A 16,233-nucleotide genomic window follows, 5' to 3' on the forward strand; every position below is an offset into this window, starting at 1 on the left:
TTTGTTGCACCATTTTAAACAATTTTGTGGGAAATTTTACACTATTAGGTAACTGTTAATAATAAGTTCAAAACTCTAGAAATGCAGAGGCAGAATTAGTTATCTGAAAAAATAATAATAATAATAATAAATCCTAGCACAATTTAGCATAATTTCAGAGTTTAAGCAGCACTTCTTATCCTCACTCCACATCAGGCACGTAACCAGGAATTCCTTTGGATGGGTGGGCTGAATACCACTTTTTTAAGGGGTATAGTAGAACCTCACAATTGTATGTTTAAGGCAGTGGTGGCAATTGGGTTTCAAAATGGGGGGATGGGGGTGCAATGAAAGTTGACTTTCTCTTGGTAGACGAGGCTTAACATTAAGAGGCCATAGTGTGGAGGCGAAAAAATGGGGAGCAAATATCCCTTAAATCGTCGCCACTGTTTAAGGCTGTCATTTTAATCAGAATGTGAAATCGGAACATTTTCTACCACTCGACCCTTCTGTTTCCATGCTGGAAGAATATCAGTATGTGTGTTTGCCCATTTCTTCTCATAAGACATCAAAACATCTATGGTGTCTGAATGTTTTTATGAAGCTGTTACACATGAACGGGATGGACAATCCACTCTAGAACGTGAGATTCAAACTGTGAGCTGCGAACTCGAACTGGACGCAGACAGTTCTTGAATATTTCTCTCCGATTCGAGCCTGAACACCACTACTGTAGCACTCGCAAGTGTTCAAAATTGTCTGTCACAGTTTCCGAAGTCGTCATATATCGACACAAAACAAAGAAGTCTTCTCGAATACAGCTGAATCACGAAACAATTAATGTACAGTGAAAACCTTTCCGTTCCCAACGCATCTAATGTTTCGTCTCCCAATATGATCAAATGCTTACTTATTTATCTCCCGTGACGTGCCCAAGGGAGTGTTGGAGGGGTCATAACCCTATTTGAAGTAGTATTCCTTCAAAAAAGAAAGACAAAGACAGGAAAAGATGGCAAAATGAGGACTGACTACCAAAAAGAGTATATGTAACCCCTTTCTCTTCCTTCCAAAAATCCTGGGCACGCCACTCTTTACCGAGGACACACTTTTTTAAAAATTAACTCACCAGAATTATTTATCATTTTGTATTGGAGACTGAAGTAAGATGCGTTCTTCCTGCAGGTTTGGATATTGTCCTTTAGGGTGCTATCTCCTGACTTCACACCTAACCTTAACAAAGCCCTAATTTTCCATTCTGGTAACTTGGATCTTCAAGACTTAGGAAGAATTCAGACCGACCCCTCAGCCATCAGTTTTCTTCTTTCTGCTTTATTTTCTGTGCTTGTTCGTTATACAGGCAATATCTTACAATTTGACATACACAGTACTATGAAGACATTTTAACAAAAAATCAGTTGAAGTCAAGGGTGGCTCGATGGCTCAGTTGATAGAGACCTGATTCGGGTCCTGGTAGAGCCTGCAATTTCCGCTAAAATGTCTACATATATAACATCTTCTTGCTCTCTCTTCTAGACATTCATAAAATTTTCGGCTGTCTATTTATGGTACTTAAATGTTTTAGTGTGTGTCGAACCCAGTAAGTTTAAACAAAAGTATTTTTTTATGACATGAAATTCTCGGACTGCATACACGAAATTTGGTCCGGGCACAACTAAATCATCTCTCAAACCTTTGATTTTTAGTTGATCTGTGCAGCTTATTTCTTTTTTAATAAACTGCTCCAATACCAGGTACTGCTGAAATATTCACTTTAGAGAGAGAGAGAGACCTTCGATGTCTTCTGCCCTCGACCTGAACTAGCACTGCAAAGTTCCGCTGTCGTTAAAGTAGACTAGTAGTAAACTTCATTTCTTTATGGTATTTAGTCCATTTCATTTTCTAATCACTAGATCTTATAAAGCAACCAACGGACACTGACTGATCACTAATCGACTGTATGACTTGTCACACATACCTCTGAAGTCGCATTAACCGATTCTGTTGCACAGATAAATCGCGAAATTGAAGCTGCATATTTATATCCTCATTATATTCTAGAACATTCCGCACATAAAAAAATATTTGTTAGTATTGCTGGTAGTTCGACTCTTCTATTATTCAAGAACGTTCCCTCTCGCGCTTTCCAGAAAACTACAACTAATCGCCCTACGTGTGGCGCTACCTTTGTTGTGCTTCTTCCAAATGCTGACAAGTCTCTACATAGTGCTCAAGTTCGCTGTGACAACACCGAAAGCGCAAGAAAAGTTTACGTGCAATATTATCAACAACAGGGTTATAGAACATTCTCCGTCTTGCCTTGATAAATATTTCTCTCCTCAAATGATAGTCACATTATTCAGGAAGACAAAAAACTAATTTTATGTAGTGTAAAATTAATAATTTCTTGGGGGGGGGGGGGCAGCCCCCTGATCCACACCTTGGATATGTGCTATTAACAATAACAGGATTATAGAACATTCTCCATCTTGCCTTGATAATTATTTCTCTCCTTAAGTTATCTTCACATCATTCAAGAAGCCAAAAATCCTAATTTATCGAGTTTCAGTTGTGTTTTACGTCCACTTTATGCACAGTATGGCTAATCGGGACTGGAACTACAGTTTAAAGTGGGATCCGAACTACTTGTGCCTCCACCGGGTATCGAACCCGGGACCCCCTTGATTACAAGGCAAAACCTAGTTTATTAATCTAGTGAAACTGAAAAATTTCCTGAGGGGGGAGACCTCGAGCCACCAGATCCCCATCTTGGATACATGCTATTAACAATAACAGGTTTATAGAACATTTTCTGTCTTGCCTAGATAATTATTTCTGTCCTTAAATTACCGTCACATTATTCAAGAAGCCAAAAACCTAATTTTATCTAGTGTAAACTGAAAAATTTCCTGGGGGGGGGGGGGCCTCGAACCACCTCATTCCACCTTGGATATGGGCTATTAACAATAACGGGATTATAGAATATTCTACGTCTATTCTCGATAATTATTTCTCTCCAATTATCATCACATTATTCAAGAAGCCAAAAACCTAATTTTATCTAGTGTAAACTGAAAAAATCATAACTGAGCTTGGATACATGCTATTATCAATAACAAAGTTACAGAACATTTATTTTCCGTCTTGCCTCGATAATTATTTCTCTTTAAATTATCGTGACATTTTTTTTTTCACACAAGTAGTAACCAAAAACCTCATTTTATCTAGTGTAAACCGGAAACTTTCGGGGTGGGGGACTCGAGCCCCTAAGGCCCCCTTGGGTATGTGTCTGCTCCACATGACAACAGGGAGCGGGAAGAAAATCGAAATTCTTTCAAAATCTGAAATATCGTCAATGTTATGTTATTTTCATCGGTTCTTATAGGCTCACATTTAAATACTATTTCATAGTTCAAAGTGAGGAGCAAGGGCCCCTTGCTATACCTTGAGCATAGGCCTGCAACTAACATTCCAAATGCAATGGATAGTACAAGCAATTACGTGTCAAATTAATTGAATGCATTTTTCAAACCTTCCTTCGTTTACCATAACTTCTTCCCACACTCTGTAAAAACCACGAGTTGCCACTGTGTAAGCAAAAACCTGCCATTTCCGAGTGCTTTCGCTGCTTTTCATTATTAAAACCCTTTGTATGCACACTCAAAAGCAAAAGAACACGTCAATAATAACAATTGGCACCAAACCTAACTACGTAAATTTATAGTTGCTGTTGTGGAATGTCATTTTGGGTGCTAGATCCACTTGCACGAAGCCTTCAGGTTGTTCTTCCCTCACGGTAAAGTTACACGCTAAGGTAACAGGCGTACTTTAATTCACAATAACACATTTCGGCAAGCTAAAATCAACTGAAAACATTCATAAACAACAAAATATTCATATACCAAGCACAATATTTCACTTTCTCTAGGGTGGTACCAGTTTCATACATCGGACACACATTAAAATCGGATATTTTGTGTTTCACTTGGTTCGTACTTGCCAATTGTGTATTGTGGAACATAGTTCAAGGTGCCATTATGCTTTTTACACATAAACAAACACAATTTTTTCACATAAAGAGTAACTTTTGTTATTCCTTAACATACAATATGGCGGGCAAAACCTGACTACTGTAGTGGGTATGCAGTGTTTCCAACCTTCTTCACCGAAAAATACCTACTATCGTGTTCGTCACGTATGCAAATCGTACATCATGCACGGGTAGCGGACTGATAGCCCCACAAACCATTCACGGATAATCCCACGAACCATTCCGATGAGGTTAGGCAACCATAGTTAAAAAAAAAAGGAGGTAGGAAACACTGACAGGGGGTTACATCATCAAACATACGTATCATCCAGGGTAACAGTTCATTATATCGGAGGCACATTTCTTCATTTTTACAGAAGAAACTACTTACGGAAATGAGTTTCTCCAAGCTTTCCAACGTTCGTGGAGGTATTTTCTTTCATCGTGGAATCTATTTGACTGCGAAAACATATATTTTTCAAGAGAAATATCCAAACCGACGCACAATTGACATGCTTCCCGTACGTGAACTGCATGCTCCGCACGTTCGATGACGTAACCCACTGTCAGTGTTTCAAACTCAAGCAAACCTAACCTAACTTTATGGAAATGGTTTGTGGGGTTATCCGTGGAGCTATCTGTGAATGGTTCGTGGGGCTACCCGTGCATAATGTATAATTTCCACCGGTGACGAACACGATAGTAGGTATTTTTCAGTGAAGAAGGTTGAAACACTGCATACCCACAATGTGAGTCAAGCATAATGGCACCTTGAATTATGTTCCACAATACACAATTGGTAAGTACGAACCATGCGAAATATCAAAATATCGGATTTAAATGTGTCTCCGATATAACGAACTATTACCGCATCTGGTTCGCGTAGGGAAAGCAATGACAATTGTGAGTCGGTGAGATATTTCTCTTGAAAAATTCAGGATTTCCCAGTCAAATAGATTCCACAATGAAAGAAAATACCTCGATGAACATTGGAAACCTTAGAGAAACTCATTTCCGTAGTTTCTTATGTAAAAATGAAGAAATGTGTCTCCGATATATGAAACTGTTACCCAGAGGGTCAAGGGTACCCTACGCTGTCTAATATAATGCATATTATGAGAATCTATAATAATTAGTTGGAACAGTATGGTATAGTGAAAACACATTTCACTCGTTTATTTCCTAATTATTTACATTTGTACTTATCTGTTATGCATAGCGGAACATTTTTGAACGTGGGATTTTGCTTTTTACACTGAAAAAGCGTAATTTTTTACATTACAAGTATTTATTGTTCGTTGCTAATTCACTTTCGTTACACACAATATGGCAGGCAAATCTTGACTCACGTTGTCTATCGTCAGCTGATATGAAGTGTTTCCAAACTTATTAACCAAAAAATGCCACACAAACTATTCACAGAAGGTTTTTAAGCGAAAATTGATCCACAAACCATTCACGGAAGGTTAGGTTAGGCAAAAATTGAATAAATCGGGAAAAAAAATTCACAATGCAACCTTCACACGTGATCTTGTAAAACTACTGCGTGGTTGCTACACTAACAGGGGATTACATAATCGAACGAACGGAACATTTGATTCACGTAGTCGACGGTAATGGTAGCAAGAGCTATCAACGAGTTGAACGAAGGGAGGAAACACTTCCACCAGCTTCCAAAAGTCTACAGAAACTCAGTTCCGTAAGTAAATTTGAAGAAATGTGTTTTCACTATACCATACTGTTACCTAATTAGTTTGTAGGGTAAAAATCTGATATTCCCCGGACACCTATAACTTCTTCGTTTTGTCAATTTTTGACATTTGTACTTACTTATCTGCTTCGCAGAACATTCTTTAAGGTGTATTCACATTTATCGTCCCAGAATCGGTGGGAAATTTAAACAAAAAAAAAAAAAAAAAAAAAAAAAAAAAAAAAAAAAAAAAAAAAAAAAAAAAAAATCTTTGAAATTTTTGAGTCCAAATTTCTCACCGATTCCGGGCTCTGCCCCTGGGGTAATTGACCTACCGCCCCAACCGCTAATGCGGCGCCGCCTCCGCTCCGGCTCCCTGGCTTTATCTATAGAGTCCCTGTTAAAGGCATGATAGAAATTGGCCGGAGTCACCTGCCCCCAAATGAGACCCAAACTTTTAAATTTGAAGAAATCCGTTACCTCACACAAAACACCTTCCAGATGTTAGACAATGCTACAGGAACTTATTACCGTAAGTAGTTTCTTCTGTAAAAATTAAGAAATCTTTCTGGGGAATATCAGATTAGTACCGTTTGTAGTTTATCTATTTGCAACATCTGTATGAAAAGATAGGCGCGACAATTTCATTACGAGTAAAATGTGAAATATCTAAATGTTAATGGTTGCCAAAATACCAAGTAATCCAAGATATTTGGTATTTCACCTAGCACTTAAAACTTTTGGTAACACTTTACTATACTGGAGACGGATTTCTTCAAATTTACAGGAGAAAGTACTTACGCAAATCATTTTCTGTAGCGTTGTTGATGTTTGGGAATGTAGTTTTGATCCATTTTAAGGCGAATGCATGTGGTTTTCTACGAAAATCTATTTCTGACGCGCTATTGCTGCTGCCGCCATTTGCTGTCTGCACGAGAGCACAATACGCTCTCGTATTGTCCGTATATGCTATATTGAACGAAAGGAGTGCTAATGGAACCTAACCTAACAGGCCTAACCTAACCTAGTAGGCATACCTCGTCCCCGTGATGGTTCGTGGGGCTATCGTGATTTTTTGGGCTAACGTCAATGGTTTTTGGGGCTACCTGTGGATGGTTTGTTGGAAATAAGGATCAACAGTAAGTACTCGTTAATGTAGGAAATAGACATTATTTTCGTTAGAAATTCATTATTTCATCTAAAGAAAGGTTCCACAATGCAGAATAGTACATTAGCAATGTTCCACAATGCAGAATAGTACATTAGCAATGTAAAAAATTGTGAAATAAATCATTGATAGGTGTCTCCGGTATAGTAAAGTAGTACCAAACTTTTTCATGCTTCTATTGATGACACCCTATCATTTTGAAAATAATTACTTGCTTAATAAATTGGTAACACTTTACTATACCTGAGACAGATTTCTTCAAATTTACAGGAGAAAGTACTTACGCAAATCATTTTCTGTAGCGTTGTTGATGTTCGGGAATGTAATTTTGATTCATTTTAATGTGAATGCATGTGGTTTTGTACGAAAATCTATTCCGACGCGCTATTGCTGCTGCCGCCATTTGCTTCCTGCATGAGAGCACAATACGCTCTCGTATTGTCCGTATATGCTAAATTGAACGAAAGGAGTGCTAATGGAACCAAACCTAACAGGCCTAACCTAACCTAGTAGGCATACCTCGTCCCCGTGATGGTTTGTGGGCTATCGTGAATTTTTGGGCTAACGTCAATGGTTTTTCTGGCTCAAGGAACGATCAACGGTAAGCTATCGCCATGTTGTTTGTGGAAATAAACAAGAACAGTAAGTACTCGTAAATGTAAGAAATATACATTACTTTCCTAACAAATTCAATTATTTCACCTAAATAAGTGTTCCGGAATGCAGAATGGTACGTTAGCAATGTAAAAAAGTGCGAAAGAAATGATTCCCAGGTGTCTCAGGTATAGTAAAGTAGTACCAATAAATTACACTACGTTTAGTAATGTTTGCTCCACAGTGTAGCAATCCATTGAGTTTGTGAACTCAGTGGATTGCTTAAATGAAAGAAGGGTTAATGCACCAGCAAAAACTTGAGGCCTGTGAATCTCTAACATCTCTATTTCAAACAAAAATCAACACTGCATGCATTACCATTGCTCACTGCATATCAAATAAACTAAAACTAAGGCAACATTACAAAAGAAACGGAAAAAATGTTAAATTTTCTTAAAAGTGATTTACCTTATACATAATTGAACATAAAGAGGGAAACAGATGCCACTAATACATGTTGTAGGCTTACTTCTGATTAGAGAGGTGACGGCAATTGCTTGTGCGATATGTCACAAGGTCAACTAGTAGTTTGGCAACACAACCCTGTTATCACAAAAAAGTAAAACAATTTCGTAATACAGCTTAAAAGGCAAAAAGGACCGTATTGTTGAATATATGGAATTCTACACAAATCAGCCATTCTTACCCAGCACATCATTTGACATTAATTATTGCTTTAATGTCATGAAACAAAATATCTACTTCCGAGCACTTTTATGCCCTTATAATTGAGCAAAATACTAATTTCTTGCTAATCACTAGTTATCTCGGCAACATCTCATCGCACTTCGGCCGATGCGTCCAGCATACATGACGTCATTGGAGAGATTACCTTTTTATCATTTAATATAACAATCAATACTTAATATCAGTATTAGGAAATATTTTGTAAACATTATACCATACTTATTAAACTTACCTTACAAGGTAGACTGCATAATCAGTCTACCTGCTTATTTGATTTAGTCTTCATTTGGTTTTTTAACTCGCCTACAGATGGCAGTTACGAGGAAAACAGAATGAAAATATAAACAACTGCAACTCGAAAGGCACTGAGGATTCTGCTCCTTGACCTTGGCTGAAAATATGTATTGGGGCTATAGAGCACAGACACATTCTCTCTCTCGTCTCTCTCCTCACTCTATTTGTGTGAATATGCTTTTTTTTTAAAGACCATTCGCAGGCAATTAATAATTGTACGAAATGAAACAAATATTTACTTTTTATAGAGATGACAGAAATAGACACTATCGCCTATGGTAACGCATTCCTGATGCGGATACCGATCTATCTACGATTTAAACGGACTTGTAAAAGTAATAAAAATAAATCGTGTATCCCTATACATATATTTTAACCATTACTTTGATTGGCACAGCACATGCGACGTCAATGAAACGTGTGTTGGAGCGTGTTGTTGACCACGCCTCACTGTCACATCGAGGTCAAGGATGTAAAATGTTGAAAGCTTAACCTACAAGCTCAACCTTCATGGTATGAGATATTAAGAAATAATTTAAAGACAAAAATAAGCATAAAAGTAAAGTTCAATAACAGAATAAGAACATGAGAAATACGTAATTAAGTGTAATGAAATTAGGTTGACAAAGAAAATAATTGTTCAGATAGGCTAATCTGGACCTACAGTTATTTATGCTGCGCCGGGAAATGAATCCTGGAAAGGGCTGAACCTGGAGCTTAATAGAGTCTATATGCTTAGCAATATTTTTATACAATATTGGCTAATCGTGACGATGAGGATGAGTGATGAAATTGACGAAGGGACACTTACAACGAACTCGGGGCTCCTGGCGTCGTACCGCGGAGTTCGGGATGCAATATTTACAATAGAGCTTATACGTTAGTGCCAAAACTTCCCTCTCCGTTATTTTGTGTGTGTCACACAGTGACGTAGCACCGCCCCAGCAATGCCCGCGACGCGGAAGGGAGGTGTAGGGGTCCCGTATTGGTCTCTAAGCTCCTGAAGTTTTATATAATTTCACAAATCCAACAGAAAGTGTCGGTTATTTAAAAAACAAAAAACAAATACGAAATAGACAAAAAACATGTCAACAATGACAGAATTAGAACTCGAAATTCACTGATATGAGCACTAGAGCCCAACATATATTTCTACCGTGTGATGCGCGACACAACTCAAGAAGCAGTGTTGCTAATGGAGCAGATAGAAAAGTCGCTGCAGTGCGCCGATGAACAGCTTTTACGTATTACAAGAAAATTAGAGTGTTAAACGCCATGCATTATACCAGGACTAGGATTAATATCAGTGGCGTGGCGTGGATTTTTAAAAGTGTTACCTGTTATCAGTAGGACATTTAAGGGAGACTTGGGCGCCTCCCCACCTCATGCCCCCCCCCCCAATGTCTTCCAAGTAGTTCATATAATAATAATCTGGTACGTATGCAATTCAATACTAGATTTTGGTAAAGTTATTAATCAGGAAAAAAAATGTTGACATAAGGACTAAAGTGAAATCGCAAACATTGGTTGTTGACACAATAATACGTAATTTGATACTTACAGAAACATCGAAGGCTACTTAAAGAGCAGATCAATCCGACTTTGAAAATAGTTATATGATGCTGGGATCCCGGGTTCGAAACCTAGCTTGGGCATGGGCGTTTGTGATGTCTATTCATCAATTTAATCATATCATCACTCATCCCCATCTTCGCAAATTAGCCAAAAGTGGCACAAGCGAAGCAAAATCAATCAAATCAAATCAAAAAACTTCTATGATGCTGTCATAAAGAGAAGTTTTTCATTTGAATTTGAATTTTTGGGTGCGTCATGGTCATGGTCCATGTTATTCACATCTGAATTCGACACGTTTTTTTTTTTCACCCTAAAAAATAGAGTACATGGCCAACAAAAGAGTTTCGACAACTGCACACATCCACATAACCACGGATAGTCGTTATACCACGAAACATTGAAATGTCGGTCATATCCAGCAGACGACTTGGTTTTTAAATCGTTCAAAATAGGCTTTGGCCTCCCTTTCGCCACAATTTCGATTTTTTCTGCAAAATAACGAACCGAAAGATTGCTTCAAAATATCTTGTATCGCACGATTACAAACACTGTCCAGATAGGATGAACCCGCCACCTCGGAACTCGGAGCAAGCTTCATTAATTAATTGACAATGCCCGAAAACAACATAAAGACGAAAGACACCAGTCACAAAACTCCCACTGCACAGTCCCTCCCACAAACAGTTGTTTACTTTTGTAACACGTGAAGCACCCTCCTTGCCCCCTCCCCTCTCAACATCGGCCCTTCGCCAGTATTTCCTTCGGAACCTGCAAGAAGTCGAGTTCTACTAATGTTGTCATCTTAGTTCTTTTGAAACCAGATTTGCCCAAATCGCGAAACTTTTCGTTTCAAATGTAGAGTAGATGTAGTCTTCATCTGTTTCCTAACTACACCCACTCCCATGTTTCGCTAAATCCACTGAAATCTCATTTCTGACACCACTACTATTTCGTATATTTTACGTCCTTTGCTAGCTTTAAGGCTTTCACTTTATAGGATAATCGTGACGATAAGGATGCATGGTGAATTATTGAAATAAAATTTTTATTTCTTTGTGTATGTAATTATTAATTTTTATAATTATGTAAGTAAAATAAAAACAACGAACATTGAAATAACCATTTCTTGCTGAGGATTCGAACCTGCGACACCTGACACTTCAGAGCGTGCTAAGATAACAATCGGGAAATTATGCTTGTAAGTATTTTTTCACCCAAAAACAGTTCTACCACCTCAAAAACATTGCTTCAATCCGAAATTATGGCATTCCTGCGACAACGTATGTCAATCTCAATCAGTATTATCAACAATTATCACAAATTCCTGTAACCGAAATAATATTATATGTGTGAAATATTGAATTTTAGGTTGACATTTTTAGGACAGCGGGCCCCTTGACCATACCCATCCCTCTCCTCTCCTTCTCGCCCATGATGTCTCGCTGATATTTAGTGTAAATACAAAATATCACTTGGTAGTTTGCTTTTGCCCCAGTGTGATTTGATTTTTTAAAATTTTGATTTGGCGATTGAAGTCCACTTCATGAACAGTAATGCTAATCGGGACAGTTTAAAGTTGGATCCGAACCACTTGTGCCTCCACCGGGTATCGAACCCAGAATCCCTTGATTATAAGGCGGCGACGCTACCACTGCGCCATCGTTCCCCAGTGTGACTGGACACCTTCAGAGTAAGATAGACCCGATTAGGCGACTTAGCTCTTTTCTTTCAATTGAATATGGCAACACTGGTATGTTTCCGGTAAGGATCACCGGCAACTGCGGCGGCTAAACAGGCATGCCAAAAACCCGCCTCCTCCTCCTTCGGTCAGTCTTTGCCGCAACGCGAAGTCTTCCTTGCGTGGGCTCAGGCCCCTTTCCTCATGTTGCCCGTGGAGGGTACCGGATCAGTCCTCCTCTTCGCTTTTGCCGGTGTCAGAAAAAATGTCAGTCTGCAATGTTTACTTTACAACAATATTACCAGTTTATGTAGGTAATAATATTTTAAGACGGGTTCTTCAATTCTTTATATTTTGGTGTTACCTGCGGTAACAGCGGCTACATGCACGCCACGCCTCTGAATTTTTTTTAATATGTACTAACAAGTGGCTTTGTATGTAGCTACATACACATGGACTTAAAATTAGCAAAATATGGACTAACACATACGTAAAATTACCAAACATGCTGCAAAGAAGACTTCTTCATTGAAAACAACTGAATTAATATCTTTGCATTAATGCACTGGTGGCGTTCTAACTGTTCACTCCCAAAACCCGTCTACACTGATACGGAACTGCAACGACAGATAATACACGACCGACACTACCATTGCTTTGAGAACTAATAACATGCGAACATGTTAAATCGCGATAATTGGACCACAACACTCCTCCTCAAGCAGTATTATTGCCTCTCTGTGATCGGTGACAGTCGGTTGCCTATGTTGTACATTTACAAACGATGCCGGCTTCCACAACAATAACAAGTACATATACTGCCACTAGACGATAAGCTGAACTTCTTTTTCTTTTGCTATGAACTTGTCACCCATCAAAGCATGGCAATTTTAACACAGAAAACAATATGCATCGCATTAAGCAGCAAAAATGACAGCCTCCTCTATGCAATTTCTACAAGAACACGTGCCGGAGGCAAGAGTTGAAATGCTCATGGAGCTACATAAAAATATGGTGGTTCCAATCCAACAAAACTCACCGTCACTTTACCTGCCTTTCTCCTTCCGTGACAGAAATAGTGCTTCATTATTACAGTTGGCAACACTAGTTACTAGCTAGCCAATGAACATGCACTGCATAAAAGAAGCACACACTTCGTCATGCTATATTGCCACATTACCGTCCCTGCCGAACGGTGTGGACAGCGAGCTGGAGCGCTATTCAATTGTTTTCAATGATGTTTGCGCGAGTGTATCCAGGAATAGAATGACAATATGGCAACAATGGCGAAGGTTGGCGAGCAGAGTAGAACATGTGATGCTAAGAGAGAGGGAGACGAAACGAAAATTGGTATGTGCGCAACGGCAAAGATATCTGTGTTGCACAATAAATAGAAACACCCGATCTATTTTTTCTTGTCGGTGAACTTAGAATAGGTTTACTGTATTGTACTAGTCAATGGGCATGACAAAAACTTAGACTGTTTTATATTTTTATGGGGGATGTGGTCGAGTGGGTTCCCTGTAACATATCATAAGACGATGTCTGCGATAAAAAGCAGGGGCGTACTGGCTCAATCAAAGGAACCCTGGTAACTTAACCTGTGGGCCCTCAGAAATGCTTGCTGATCGCCTCAAATAGGAAAGAAATCCCTCATTTCCCACCTATATAGATATACCGCTTGTTGGAATCTTTAGAGTATAAATTGTCTACAGTTATGAATTCAGTAGGAAGATTCAGTTGCTCGACCAGTCTGTTTCTTATTGCCGCACAATGAGTATCGGCGATTAAAGGGGGCAGTTGCCCCCCATTTTTTGCCACTTTTGCCTCCGCACTATGCTAAACCTTATCTACCAAGGAAAAGTAAACTGCCCTTGCCCCCACCCCTCAGTTTGGGAACCCAATCGCCGCCACTGCGACACAATAACCAATAAAACTTGGTAAAACATGAACTTTTACCACAAATATTAGTTTTATGAGTTGTATTTAAAATTTAACTTTCCATCTCAACAAATTTTCAAAGCCTTTTCATATTCAAATAAGAACTGAGACAAATTTCCCACATAGTTCACACCTGTTACGTGTTTCAGATTAATTTAGATATTTTTAACTATAGTGTGACAAGGTACTTCAATTTTCTGCAGGGGCCCCAAATATTTTAGTTGCAGGGTGGCCCCAGGAAACTTTGCTACGCTATGTCACATTTATTATGCAGCCATAAAACAACGCATTTTATTTTAGGAAAGAAACACGTTACCAAGTATATCTTCGCATGATCAATTGAGGGGGGGGGACTCTTTGTTATCAATTTAGTACTTTCACATATACGAACATTCCTGTAAATTACATGTAATTTTCCAAGTGTTATTTTTAATTGTTTTTGTAATAATTTGTAATTTGACAAAAATGCACATTTTCACCACTTCCCTCCTGAACACGCCCATGTTACATTACGTTACTTCAGGGGTCGTCCCCGGGTTCGATACCCGGTGGAGGCATAGTGGTTCGGATCCCACTTTAAACTGTAGGTCCAGTCCCGATTAGCCTTACTGTGCATAAAGTGGACTTAAAACACCAACTCAATCAATCAATCAATTCAGGGGTCGTCGAGATGGACTGGAACGGCGTTTCGGTTCGTGAATATCTGGAGCCTTCCCGTTCCGTCTCGTCACTGTCGTAATCGAAGACAAAAGCAGGACAACAGCATGTTAACGCAAGTAAAACGTTCCGTTTCGGGAAAATTCCCATTTCAAGCTCTTCGTTACTCCAGCAGAGGCGCTACCAGGAGGATACACGTGCCAATAATAATAATAATAATAATATTATTTTTATTATTACTTGCATGTTTCTGGTACTTTTTCAACACGTTCAATTTCACATTAGCTAATAATGAAAAGCAAGCACACAAACTGAACCTACTTTTGAACGACAAATTGACGAATATAATTCATATTGTACGTAACTTTCATGTAGAACATATGTTTTACACATACGCAACATGTAGCAACGTAAAATAAGAAAATACGTATGCAAAGTGTCTGTCACATGTGTGTGCTCCTTTTCCTCCAAAATGATTGTTCATACATTTAAAACAAAAGTGTTTAGCAACAACAGTCTGAAGTATACACTACACATTTGGTCTTACTTTTGTCTCTAATAATTTACAATGCATTATACAAAAATAAAAGAAATAAACTGCGAGCGAGGCGAGCAAGAAAAGTTTCAGATCCATTTTTTGCCAACTTAAAACGATAGTAGGGCGCAAATAATTTCACGGAGCGCCATACCCAGGTCCGACTCTTGCCGCCTCCTATGACTTTGTTGATGAGACTGTAAGAAAAGCAGACAATGCGAGCGAAGAGAGCAAGCAAATTTTACAAAACGTATTTTCTTCTTGCAAAAAAATTGAAATCGAGGGGTGTCAATTGCCCCTCTGTGACCCCCTGTAGGTGCTGTTGTTCATCTGGAGAAAAATGCAAGAAATATATGAAAACTAATTCCATCTTAAGTATAATTTTGTCCTGCTACTCGTAGATTTTGCTACACTTGCTTTTTTTTTTTAATTTCAATGTTTGCCCCATAGAAATGGCTTCCGTCCAAGGTTGGGGGGAGAGGGGGGCAATCGACCGTGTCCCATGTGGTTGTGCCACTGGCCGCAAATAATTTCACGGGGCGCCATGGCATTCCTTCTTTTACAACTTTTTTTCATTTACATCGTTCGGCGCTCCCTGATTACGGCTAGTAAGTTGATAAAAGCAAGAAAAGGAGGCGTTGCGAGCGAAGCTAGGAAGAAAATTTTACAAAATGTATTTTTATTTTCATAAAATTTGAAATCGAGGGGGACAATATTTCCTCTGTGCCCCCAGAAGGTGCCCTTGGCAGTCAATGTTTGCAATCCCCCTTGCCCCCCAGAATTGATTTCCCTCCAAGGTTGGGGGGCAATGCACCTCTGTGGTTGCGCCACTGTACTCCAGAACTCTGGTTTTCGCTAATCTCGATGACGAAGACAAATGCAGAAAAGATGACATCACGAATAAGCACGTATCTAGAAATATGTTTCGGGGGGTCCGAACCAAGTGTCTCAGAAATAATAACAATGTTTAAATTAAAATAATTGTATTAAATAAAATTAATACTAATTACAATACATAAATTAATATTACATTATTATTACACGAATATGTTAAAAGCAGTGGCGTGGCGTGGATTTTTAAAAGTGTTACCGGTTATCAGTAGGACATTTAAGGGAGACTTGGGCGCCTCCCCACCTCATGCCCCCCCCCAATGTCTTCCAAGTAGTTCATATAATATTAATCTAGTACGTGTGCAATTCAATACTAGATTTTGGTAAAGTTATTAATCAGGAAAAAAAAATGTTGACATAAGGACTAAAGTGAAATCGCAAACATTGTTGTTGACACAATAATACGTAATTTGATACTTACAGAAACATCGAAGGCTACTTATAGAACAGATCAATC

General features: G+C 38.7%; 1 protein-coding gene across 3 annotated transcripts in view; it reads right to left on the reverse strand.

Moving 5' to 3' along the window:
• The window catches only part of ClpX (Caseinolytic protease chaperone subunit), a 38,183-nt gene extending 29,619 nt beyond the window's left edge, over positions 1–8,564 (reverse strand). The window contains exon 1 of one of the 3 annotated variants that reach the window (XM_083116059.1): positions 8,438–8,564. The gene's annotated coding sequence lies outside the window, so the exon portion shown is untranslated. Of the gene's footprint in view, positions 1–7,926; positions 8,037–8,164; positions 8,313–8,437 lie in introns of those variants that run through there. The other 2 variants (XM_083116060.1, XM_083116061.1) reach the window with 2 other exon arrangements.
• Between the last annotated feature and the right edge of the window lie 7,669 nt (positions 8,565–16,233).

The sequence above is a fragment of the Lepisma saccharinum genome, unplaced genomic scaffold, assembly GCF_977018435.1.
Source record: "Lepisma saccharinum unplaced genomic scaffold, izLepSacc3.1 HAP1_SCAFFOLD_341, whole genome shotgun sequence".
Classification (NCBI taxonomy): Eukaryota; Metazoa; Arthropoda; class Insecta; order Zygentoma; family Lepismatidae; genus Lepisma; species Lepisma saccharinum.